The sequence below is a fragment of the Vidua macroura genome, chromosome 5 (assembly GCF_024509145.1).
Source record: "Vidua macroura isolate BioBank_ID:100142 chromosome 5, ASM2450914v1, whole genome shotgun sequence".
NCBI classification, from domain to species: Eukaryota; Metazoa; Chordata; class Aves; order Passeriformes; family Viduidae; genus Vidua; species Vidua macroura.
Genome location: NC_071575.1, coordinates 11,741,028 through 11,753,665, shown reverse-complemented (window position 1 = coordinate 11,753,665; position 12,638 = coordinate 11,741,028). Strand labels below are relative to the sequence as shown.

Sequence of the window (12,638 nt, the reverse complement as noted above, 5' to 3'; positions counted from 1 at the left end):
GAAAGAGCTTCACGATCCATTTCTTATTTGTGGTATAACTACATGGCTTCATAGCTTCGCTGGAACTGCGTTGGATAGTCTGATGATATCTACTTCAGTAGGAAACTTATTGTGTCTTATCATGAATTCTTCTGAGAGGCTGTTAGGCCTGTGACACTCCTTACATTCCTTACAACATCAAGTCTTAAAGCATTAAAAAATTGTTAGGGACACTATCTCTGTGATGGATGACACCACCTTGTTCTTGATGCTCATAAAATTTCAAGAAAAGCATTTTGAATCACAAGATTTATAGTTTAACTCACAAGATTTATCATTTGTCTGTGTGTAAAAAAAAGATGTGAGCATAAAAATTACTTTTTTAAGGTCATAGTCCAGCAAAGTTGGTAAACATGCATTAACTTAAAGCAGCTGGTTAGCTCTACTGATGTTAATTGGGCTTCCTTACATAATCAGGTGTTTAACTATTTACTCAGGTGAAGGACTTAACTGCACTGCTATATCTTTTACGTATTCCTCTTGTCCAACTTCTGCATTGGAATGAGAATGTAATTAGGATGCAAGTGAGTCATGTTCTTGTAAATTAAAAATTCAGCTGAGTTAGAGTAATAGGAATGCAGGAAGTGGTCTTTGATACACCTGCTCTTTTAGTTTCACATACAAAATGCTCACCACAGACCCTGACCAAACCCGACCTCATCCACGCTACCTCAACCAGAAGGAACTCCTTCTCCCTGGAAGACATCCCTCCCTTCCTTGCCCCCCTCCCATCCCCAGCAAATGACATGAGGTGGTATGGAATAACCTCTGAGTCCTGGCTATGCCTTCTCCTGGATACTGCAAAAATTAACAGAATCAAGTCACTTCTGTCTGGCCTGAACCAAGACAGTCACATCCTTTGTTCACAGTTTCTATTCTATTCTATTTTCCCTGTTTCTATTCTGCATAATTTTGGACAGAGACATAAATTAATAAGAAAGTTAAAAACCTTTATTACTAACTGCAAAGATTATTCTTTGCTTTCATTTTGGTCACATTTCTGATGATGATTTAGTTGGAGGATGGAATACTTTGATGGCTCTTACCTGCTAAAAATGACAGGCTTTTTTACTTCAGTGCATGTGAATTGTCTCACAGCTTTATCATTTTACATAGTTTCTAATCTTAACATACATGTATTCTTTTCACAATTTTTAGACTAATAATGAAAAAAACCTCATTTCTAATTCTTAAAATTAATACCTCAGTCCCTTTTGTATGGAATCTCTCTGAAAACTCATAAATAATTATCATATGGTTAAATAGGACTTACTCAATAGTTGTGGATACTAATACAGTTATTACTCAGATTTTAATTTTATCCATGTCTATGAATCTTTATGGAAAATAATGAGTCAAAATTCGGTTTTAGAGTTTTGTTTGTTTTAAAATAAATTAAACTGTATTACAATACAAAGAAGAACTGCAGTACTTTTAACTGTTTTGAAGAAGAAATCAAAATTTGGATTTGGCTTGATTATGGCTGAGGACTGTGATTTCTGTATTCTTATTAGCATCCTTTTCCTCTGGATTCTCTGCATGTGGAGGAGGCTACAGCAGGCAGCGGAAGAGATTCTGTAGCACTATGATGGTCTCCTGTTCTTCTGAGATGGAACAGCCTCCCTTGCCCTCACTGGCCATCCCCAGTAAGTGTTGCCTACAAGACTGGCTTCTGTACTTGGCCCAAAGGAGAGGCAGGAGTTCTGCCAGCAAGGGGAGTCTAAGGAGCAAGTGGCCCCTGGACACTGCATTCCCACCTTGCTCTGGTCGTGTTGGACCAGGTTGGGATGGCAGCACATGGGAGGGAAATGAGAGAAAGGCAGTGCTGCAGTGCTAGCCTGAACTAGCAGCAGGAGTGCAAAAAAGGCTATAACTGGTCAGAAATATGGAAATACATTTGTATGAAAAAAGGTCTTTCCCTACCTCCATGTCCCCAATTGGTCCAGAATTTTGAGAAGGGATGTAGAAAATATTAAAGCCCTGTTTTGTACATGCATCCCAAATAGCAAATACATTTTTAAGTATGTCTTAACTAGTACATTGGAAGTTTCAGCAACATCCTTTCAGGTTTATAGATTCCTTAACAAAACAGTATAAAATTTGAAAATAAATAATAAGAGTATTGGATATACAGAAATCGTTCTGTGCTGTCTATAAGAAGCTACTGGAAAGCAAGTGGGAATAAAAAAGAGCCTTTGATTTTTCAACCTTTCCTTTGAAGTGTCATTATTGATTATTTGCTACTGTATTCAGGGCAGTGCTCTTTACTGTCTCTTGAGTATATACATGTTTAATTGTTTCAATTACACTTACAAACTGCCATTTAGAATTTTTTTTCCAGGATTCACTCCTCCTTTTTCAGATGCTTGTCTTACAATGATGACGTAGTTGTTTTCTTTGAACTGTTCTTGCCCTGAATAAACCAAAGCAATTTTTTGTCTATTGAAAATCAACAGTAAAGAATATTAAAATAAAAATGTTAATAAGAATTTAGCTCTCAATTGGTTCACCCTTTACTTTATCCATAATCCTTAATGCATTAAGGCACATTTCTCTGAACAATTGCTCTTCTATGACCTATCTTTGCTCAAAGCAAGTGTTTTTCATTGCTGAACAGTTGTTTTAATAGTGCTGAGACTGCCCTTTCCTAAGTAGTCAGTAAAATGACATGAGCTGGTAAAGTACTTCTCAGCAGCAGATTCCCTGAAATCTTCTATTTAAATTAATCCCAGTGCAACTTTCAATGTTCTTGATCATTCTGTCTTTTAGGGCAAGTCTATTCTACAGTTAGGATGGTTCTGCTAATTAATGATGTGAATTTAAAGAGTTTTAAATTCTTGAATGGAAGTCTTTTCCCTTCCCTCAAAGAGATGAAGCTAAAGCAGATTAACGCTACCTGTCTTTTGAATGAGATAATCAAGGAGGTATTTAGTACATTTTATATTCACATCTTTATTTACCAGAGATAAATTTTCTTTAGAACAAAAACAATGTACCTGTAAATTCTAAACTTCTAATCACATTATGACTTCCATAACTAACTATTTTTATATTACTTTTAATTAGAAAGTGTTCCTAAACTGCATTCTCTATTTTATCAATTTTGTTCCAAAGGGATTTCAAGATGCTACCAGCAACCTTATTTGATGTGAACAATGAGCTGTTCTTTCCTTCTTTCCTGAACTCATTTGCTTGCTCCTAAAATGTTTCATATCAAAAAGAAATAAAATTCAGACAGTGATTGGATTAGAGACATGCAGATGAAGAGTGCAGTATAATGGCAAAAAAACCCCAGCAGCCCAAAGGGTGAATGGAACAAGTACTACAAATAAAAGGAAAAAAAATGAGGCAATTTTAATTAAAATCAAAAGTACAGACAATCTCAAGACAAAAATTGTACTCAATATCACTTTTATTATGTTATCCTTGTAAAGTAGGATTTTAATATAGAATAATGCATTTAACATATGATGTATATAATGCCATGTTGATTTGAAAGCAAACTAACAGAAAATATTATAGTGATGAATTATATTAAAAAAAACCCCCTTATTTCTTTAAAAAATGCTGGGTCTCTCTCTCAGACATATTTCTCACTGGTGACAGGAGATTTTTTACAGAGGTATGCACAGACCTGAAAAGTATAACAAAATCAAAGAGTAAATGGAAATGCAAGCACCTTTTCCACTGAAAATGGAAGAATGGAAGTATGCACTAAGAATGGATAGAGAAAGGACAAAAAGAAAGCTGCAGTACCAACATGATTTTCCTGAGGTATTTGTTGTTGGCTAGAAAGTTTTAGAGATATATTGCCACATATTAGCTTTGGAAATAGGTTTCTTTCTTTGGAGAGAAAAAATTATTAGGCATTTGAACTGACATTGACACTTTTATGTTTCTTCCTTTTTATTTTTTTTCTCCCTTTTTCATTCCTTAATCGTTCATGAAAGGAATTACTTAATTTAAATGTTGTTGCATGTTAAAATATAGATTACTAAATTTTTAATATATTTTAGTAGCTAAAACAGCTTTAGGAGAAGAGATAAAACATGATTAAAATTGTTGTTTTAAATTTTTCTGATCAGGTTCCAAAATAAAGAGAATACTTGGATTAATGAATACATTGATAATTTTCCTCATAATAATCTCATGGACCCTTCTAAAAGGTGAATGATGATGGATAGACATGGTATCAGAGTGGTTTCAGAAGTTTCCAATGCAATGGCTTTCCTGAAACGGTAGGACCACATTTTATGAGTTGTTCACATGCTGCTGTCTCTGCGGGTTTCTTTGTGCTCTCACTCTCCTTGTTCTTCCTTTCTAGATGAAACCAGAATTGCTTTTTCTAAATTCTCAATAGGATTTTATGTAATTTAGAGCTGTACATTTATAGAGAGAACTGGTGGAATAATGCTTCTAAGAATCCCAACTTTCTCAATCTGGTCAAGCATGGAAAATTTAAGTTTGATTGAAATTCAAGGGGCAAGGAGAAGTAACAAGGTATTACAGAATCAGTTTCCAGGGACAAGAGTAGTGTTTTGCACAACTAATAATTTGCATAACCAGTTTCATTTTCTGGCTATAATAATAATAATAATAATAATAATAATAATAAATATATCTTTAGTTAATTTAATTAAATTAAAGTAATACAACATTGTATGGAACCAATGTCATTTGGTGAAAATAAGTTATCCAGTACTTATAGCTTATTCATACATTGGTAGTAAATTTAGCATGTGCTGATTGTGCTGATTGTGAAAGCTTTAAAGCTGAATAGAATCAAAGAAACTAATTTTATTCCAAAACTCTTCTATAATTGTTCAGGTTAGAATGCTGAGTGAAATCTCTTTCGTTGTTCCCTGTCTATGTATTATTCATGAAGGCCTAAAACTGGCCCTCTGTGACCATGAAGACTGTTCTTTTTAAATTCTAATGTAGTCCTATTCTTATGTACTGAATTATGGACCCATCAGATCAGCACCCATGGAGTGAAGAATTTAAGATGATTAGAATTCTTAATGATTAGCTCCACAGTGCAAGTTCTACTTTGGCTCATTGGTATGGAAAAATGCTTCGGATGCTCAGCAAATGCCCTACTGTTGTATTTTAATGAACTGAATTTTTAACTTCCTATAGTTTTAAAAATCTTCCATGCCTCCCCTCCAGAATTTTTAATGGAAAAAGGAAGGAATGAGGGTTAAAATTTTAACATTCTTATCTGAATTCAAGAAAAATTGCTTCTCTAAGGGGGCTAAATATTAAGGACACATTTCACTTACTTGCAGTTGGTAAAATGGGTACATTCTTAAGTGTTTTAAACACTTCCACTAAGCTAATTTTCTACCATAAAATGCACATTGGTGACCTGTTTTATTTAAAAAACATAGATTTTAAATTATTTGATTTTTCTCCTTTTCAAAAAAAAAAAAAAGCGGGGTAATGCCTTATTTGAGGAGAATAATAGCTTTTATTTATTTATCAATTATTTTTCCAATAAAAATACCTTACATTTGTGCTTATTAAAAGTATAAAAATGTATATATATGTACATGAGGCTTTCTATGTATAAACATATAAAATATACTATATATCCAAGTAATCGATTTAATTTATTTAAAATTTAATGTGTGTATTATGTAATTATAATATATAAAAGAAAATTCAAAGTAGACTAAATGGCATAAGATTTTCTTTTTTTCATCCACTTCAGTTTTCCTATATAAATTAAATTGTTACTTTCTCTAGGTTTAAGTTTGTACTAAAAAATTAATCAAAAATAAGTTTTCCTTTAAAAAAAAGGTCATTCTCTGAATGACTGAATCTACTTGCTCTCATTTATGTCAATGCAAGCCTAGAGTTAGCTGATTTGCATCAATGAATAGAATAATTGACTACAGCAATTGAGAACAAAATTTCTTACCTTAACCTTTCTAGAAGTCAGTTCAATTTTCCAGTGTTACTAATTTTATGCCCCACATATACTTTAACAATTAGAAATATTCAATTAAGTGTATTTCAGTGACTGTGATTTTACTTCTTAGTTTCATTAAATTATCTTTCCCTTCACAGTTTCTCCCCCCGCCCACTCCACTTCAAGATTTAATCTATCCAGAAAGTACTGCTGCACTTATTGACTCACAGATCATGTTGGCTGTCACATGCTGGGTTCATAATCAAGTTAGGTGTTCAGTGCTTGTAGGAGAAGAAATCATTTGCTGATATAAATAAATGCTGAATTAGGCATTCCCTTCTGCTCACGAGACTTATGCTTTTGTCCAGCCTATACACAGTTTTCAGTGATCAGATCATGCAATAACAGCATTAGGACTGCGTAAAATAACTGTGATGTGTTTTGTGTAACTTGATTTTTGCTGTTCAGCACATAAAGTGGTTGAGAAGATAAATATTCAATAGGAAGAAATGAACTAGCAATGCTAAAAAGTGAAATAGGGGAAAATTCCAACCTTCAGAAAATCCACCGAGCCTTTGGAGTTCTTGAATTAACTGTTTCAAAACTGAATAAGTAAATAGCTTGTATGTAGAAAGTCCAGTATGACTCCTGAAAGTAAAGAATATTATATGAAATGCTGGTACATCTTTGTGTATGTGCTTTTACATAAGCAAAGAGCTCTATTCAGGTTTTTATTGTGGTGGGATGACCCCAGCCAGCACCTATGCAACCACCCAGACACTCCCACTTCTGCCCCAGCAGGATGGAGGGGAGGATCAGAAGGGGAAAAGCTGAAAACTTGTGGGTTGCGATAAAGACGGTTTAACAGATGAAGCAAAGCCAAACAAAACAGGAGTTTCCTTCCTCCTTCCCACCAGCAGGCAGATGTTTAGACATTTTTGGGAAGTCATGGCCTTAGCATGGGCCACTGTTACTGGGAAGACTAGCGCCATGATAACTAACATGAACTTCACTGGGTTTTGTGGAAATACCTACTTATACATCCACCTACTGCAACATGAGGCTAAAGAGTTGATTCAAACACAGCTAAAATCTGGACACCTAAATTTTGGATATTTAACCTAGATGTGAGTCCTCTTAAATAATATTAATATCTGCTTCTAGAGACTGTATCAGTGAGAAGTTATAATGACTATAAAAAGAATATGTCACCCTATAATTTACAGAAGAAAGAAGCAGAAATAAGAAAAAGAGAATATTGCACTTAAACTAAATATTTTAAAAATTTAAGCATGTAAACAAAAAGATTAGACATATATTTTCCTCATTTTATTTGAAAGATCCAAAATAGATCTCATAAGCATTATTGGGTTTTCTTTCTCCATTTTCTCAAATCTTTTCCAATTACTTGACCAATTAAAAAACACAGTTCAGAACAATAAATGACATGCATTAATAGGATTTTTTTAAGTGCTTATTTTTAGAGCAATGGGCTATGTAAGCTACATAATTGAGAATTTTAGGTGCCCACATGCAGAAAAAAAAAAACCCCACTATAATAATAACCTCAACTTATTGCTAATCTATATTTTAAAAAAAATTAGTTCACTACTCTGGATTTCATTTAACCTTTTTTGTACTGTTTTTTTTTTATTAACATAATTTCTTTTGCCTTCTATTTCCTAAACACGTCTCATTATAAATGATTTGTTGTCTCCATTTGTTTTTTTTTTTGTTTTTTTTTTCTGTTAAGAGTATATTAGTTTCCTGTATCTATTTTTGTTTCCATGTTTAAGAAAATTCTTTCTTTTTTTTCCAATTTAAATGGTCTCTAGCTATTTTTCCTTTTAATCTCTTCTCCCTCCAATACCTTTGGTTGTGTTTCTTCATTTCTCTGTCTTTCATTATTCTTTCCACATACAGTTCCCCTACACATTTATACAGATAATATCTCCTTTTTTTTTTTTTTTTCTCCCGGGTACTGTCTAAGTTTTTACCATTTTGTTTTACTTCAGATGTGGTTTTCTGTGAATGCTCTTTTCACTAATAGATAGATCATGAAATTGGGTGTTGAAGGTGTTCAAATTCCAGTGACCATTATTCAGTCTTGTACTTACTGAATACTAAATTGATTCAGGTATGGCTCTCAAATTCAAGCTCCAGTGGGATTCTTAAGCTGCAAAATTCTGCTCTTAAGAGCAGAACCTGATGGAACACCTAGCGGAGATCTGAAATATAAGGTGGTAACCTTTGCAGACAGCCTATTTTAATAGATATTTTGAAATATTTTTCTGTGATTTTTTTAAAGGAATGGCATGCTCATCACAGTTCTACAGCTTAATATCTTGATGCAGTAAGAGAAAAAGAGACACAGGATAGCCAGCTATCTATTACTTTGTCAAAGGGAACTTTTTCAAAAAGATGAAATGGCTGAACTCTGTGGAAGTCTACTTTCAGCTTTACTTTTAAAAGATAAGATCAAGCATCTGCCAAAATACATTATTCACAGTGAAAAATTTCACTGGTTCTGTAGCGGAGATACCTTGAGGCCGATATCTTCTGGCAGTATTACTGCAGCAGCAGAACTGACAAGAGGGAAGGGTTATTTACAGTCATTGGGAACAGCTCTTCCCTGACGATGGGCAAGCTTTTGAAACTGAAGTTGTATACTGGAAAACTGAGAGAATTTCCTATGCATGTCTTATCTCAAAAGACAGCAGGGAGATGCAGTGAATATTTTTCTTTCTCTGATTTTGCTATCTGGTGACATGACCTATTTAGTTTATTGTTCTTTCTTAAAAAAGAAAAGACCACTCAAAAATCCCATCTAAAAACAAAAGCCAATTTCCACCTAAATTTAAACAAATAAATAATTAAAAAATTTAAATCTACATATCTTCTACATATCTTATAGTATCTGCATAAATTTACCTTTTTGCTTTTCAGTACAGAAAAAATTCAGTGAGATGGACTAGACCTCCAGCTGTGTCTAAAGCTGAATTTAACTCCTGGTTGTGGTGGATTTTCAAAATTTAAGAAACAGTCAATATCTGTACATACTATTAAAATATAAGTTTCCTCCTGCTCTTATCACCTGTGTGAGGTGTCATCTAAGACCCTAAACTTTTCAGGAATTTATAGAGAAACCTAAAGACTGAAAAGAAATAACTACCCCAAATTCTTAACCGTTTGGGGAAGAGTTAGCCATTGAATCCTGCTCAGGTTCTTCTTTGCAAGTCTGGCAGTTCTAGAATGGTCAGTCCTAGGCTGGTCAGACAGCTGAGATCATGCCCCTTAAATTTTAATTCTCTGAAATTTGCTTTCTGGTACTTTATTCTCACTGTCTATAATCAGATTTTGTTTTTTCAAGAAGCATTACTTGAATATTGTTACTTTGTGTTGAATAGACATTAATTACAGTGTTGGATTTTCTTAGGTAATCTCTATATGTTGATTATACTTGAGGACAAGATCAACTTTTGTGCCACTTTCTATACCAAGATTCTTCAAAATATGGACAATTTTTATCCTTATTATTTTTATCTGAAATGGAGTAGAAGATGAAACAAGCTCTCACACAGAGCGAGCACAGTTAACATTCTAATGGAGCCACCCTGTGAATACGTGGAGCTGGGTAGGATGGAAAATTCATCTAATAAGTAGCCTTAATATTACTGAAAAATATACATCTGAGCTTTTTGCCACACAGTGATGCACTTCTTATACTTTAACAAAATAATCTCTTTCTTTAAGATAGCAACATTTATCATTTAAAAAAAAAAAAATTCCAAACACCATGGCATAGGTTTTGGAGTAAGATCTCAGTGCGGATTATGGACTTGAGTGTGCTTTCCCTAGTGGCTAATGATGTGATTCTTTACATTTTTTTCCACATTAATTTGTATTTACATGTCTTGTCTTTTTTATTTTTTTTTTTGGTGACCAAACAATACTCCTAGTAAGATTTAAAATTGACAGCCTCTACATTAAAAAATGCAGTGTTCATTTTACAGAAGCAATATTATATCTTTAAACATTTTATAGGTATCCTACAATCATCTATTACAGTGTAAATTGTGCTCAGGAATATAATTTTCCTCACATGAAGGTTGCTAGGCAACAGCACTCAATATTTTTGTTGACTACAACTTAGCTCTGTGTGTTCTCTGAAAGAAGAATGCATTTTCTTTTTTCTCTTTAAGAGAAGGGAAATATTAACTTTAATTCCCTTGGAAACAGATATAATAATAATAAGACAAAACTAACAGATATTTATAAAAATTTCTTCACTTAAGATACAGTGCCTTTACTCCAGAGAAATGCTACAAGACCATTACTAGTGCAGGAAGGGCTTGGTATCAGGAAAATGCACCTTAAGTTTACGAGCAAAAATTTATTATATGTTTGACTGTTTGTACAATTTGATCTTTCTAAAATGCTTTGGTCATCTAGTGAGGTGGAAGAGAAAAAGCAACTTTGCATTAGAGTATGGCTAGCTGTTATGGAAAAAACATATGGAAAAATGTGTAGGTAAAATCACCCAGACACACATAGCTTTTAGAATTACCTCTACCCAGTCCTCCTGGACTTGAAAGTTTTGTGGATCACCAAATCCAGAACTGACCCCAAACTCTACCCTGGCTCTGCTTGTGATCTTTGACAAGAGTGAGATCTGACCTCTGCATGGAACTGACCTTTGCTTTCATCAGCTTCTGACTGCTGCTTGCAGATACCCTTATTATGCCATATTACAGGGCAGGATATTTAGAGACTAGCTGGCACTATAGATACATTTTAAGATACATCATTTAATGTGTAAAAGATAATCATTTTAGTATATCAAATTATTTTGAGTAAGGTTTTTTCTTAGCAATAGGAGTAACTACCTGTAATAGCTGATTTTTGTGGGTTTGTGGGGTTTTTTAAAGTATACCTTGAAAACACTGCAGTTTAGGCATTTTGAAGAATAATTTTGTTTGATACTTTTGGGATATCTAGTTTCAGACTAATACATGTGGGAGTATTATGATATTTTTTGTCAGTAGATGATTTACAAGTAGATATGGTAATGTACTGTTAATACCATGAAATATTCATACACTGTAACTAAATATAATGTAAAGGAATAAAATATACTAAAATATATTAATATTATAGAGAACTTAAACACAAATAATACTACCTAGGTTATAAGAAACTACTAATTTAAGCAAATAGAGTGAATTCTTTATGTATTGTTTTCTAAGTACAGCATGAAAACATTTTTCACCAGTTGAGTTCTACAATAACTAAAATGGTTTTAGATTTTAGGGGTTTCTGTTGTATATATGGAACATTAGATACCTGTGTATACCAAGTTTAATACTTCTTCAATAAAGCATTTATGTTTAATGTATATGTAATTAAAATACTATATAATTTTAGAATCTTTAATTGCATGCCAAATAACAGAAGTTTTATGGCATGAGTGAAGCCGTGCAAAAAGTCATATGCAGAATCCTATGGGAAGTGTAGAATGAAGCAAATTCCCAGAAAAACAGAGTTATGTTTTGTAAAAAATTCACACTTGATATCTCATGAGTGAAGAAGTATTTCCAATTACTTTGAAAAAGATTAGCTTGAATGAGGCATAGGAATAAAACAGGAAATTGAGGCATATTTACAATGGTTAGAATTAATAAATTAATACTAATATTTTTGGAAATACACAAAGATTATGTTTAAGGTGCTGCTGGTTGTTGGAGATGAAGATAAAACAAAATATAAGGCAAACTTTTGCATCGGGTTAGATAAAAATAATTTTTAATGCATTAGAGCCACAGATGACTTGCAAGAGTAAATTTTACATTTATGTATGGGTATTTCAAAGGTTGCATGAAATGAAGTTTCTCTTCTGATCCATATCAATTTGTAAAGGTAGGCAATTCAGGTTGCTTTATGAAATATATTCTTATGAAGCATGACAAAATCCAATTTACCAGTAAAATCCATTTAAATTAAAATCAAAGTGTAATCTTCATACGATTCACTACTTGTACCATAATGATGAAATGAGATCAGATACCTATACTCTACATTTTTGTACACTGAATTTTTTCAGTCATATTCTGCAGAAATTATCCTCAATGCAAAAATGACAAGAAGGTCATGGTACTTGATTTTTTACTGTGTCAAATTGTTCAAGCACAAAACTATACTAGTGGCCATTTGATAGATTTGCCTGAAAACTGCTGGTGTTTATATATCTGACCAGTGATATGACTATACATACCTTCCTCAGAGAGGGAATTCACCTTTCTTCCTTCTCTCAAATTTCACTCTAAAATAATTTTAGAAAAAGTGCACATTACTATAAGAAGACATTCTGGGATGCTTTAAAATAATATATTTTTTTGAAAAATGTCATCTTATAGATTCATAGAATGATTTGAAGGAACCTTAAAGATCATCTAGTCCTAATCCCATGCCATGGGTAGTGACACCTTACACAGGTTGCTCAGAGTCCCATCCAACTTGGCCTTGAGCACTGCCAGGGATGGGTCATCCACAGTTTCTCTGGACAACCTCTTCCAGTCACTCATTACCCTCACAGTAAAGAATTTCTTCCTTATAGCTAATCTAAACCTGCTGTCTTAAAGTCTAAAGGCATTTCCCCTTGTTCTGTCACTACATGCCCTTGTAAAAA

General features: G+C 33.2%; 1 long non-coding RNA gene across 1 annotated transcript; it reads right to left on the bottom strand.

Annotated features, from left to right (window-relative positions):
• Window positions 1-3,433: 3,433 nt before the first annotated feature.
• On the bottom strand, window positions 3,434-12,271 carry LOC128807032 (uncharacterized). Its single transcript, XR_008437025.1, has 3 exons — window positions 12,225-12,271; window positions 6,507-6,601; window positions 3,434-3,673 (listed from the first exon to the last, which is right to left on the bottom strand). It is a non-coding gene; the product is annotated as an uncharacterized LOC128807032 (long non-coding RNA).
• Between the last annotated feature and the right edge of the window lie 367 nt (window positions 12,272-12,638).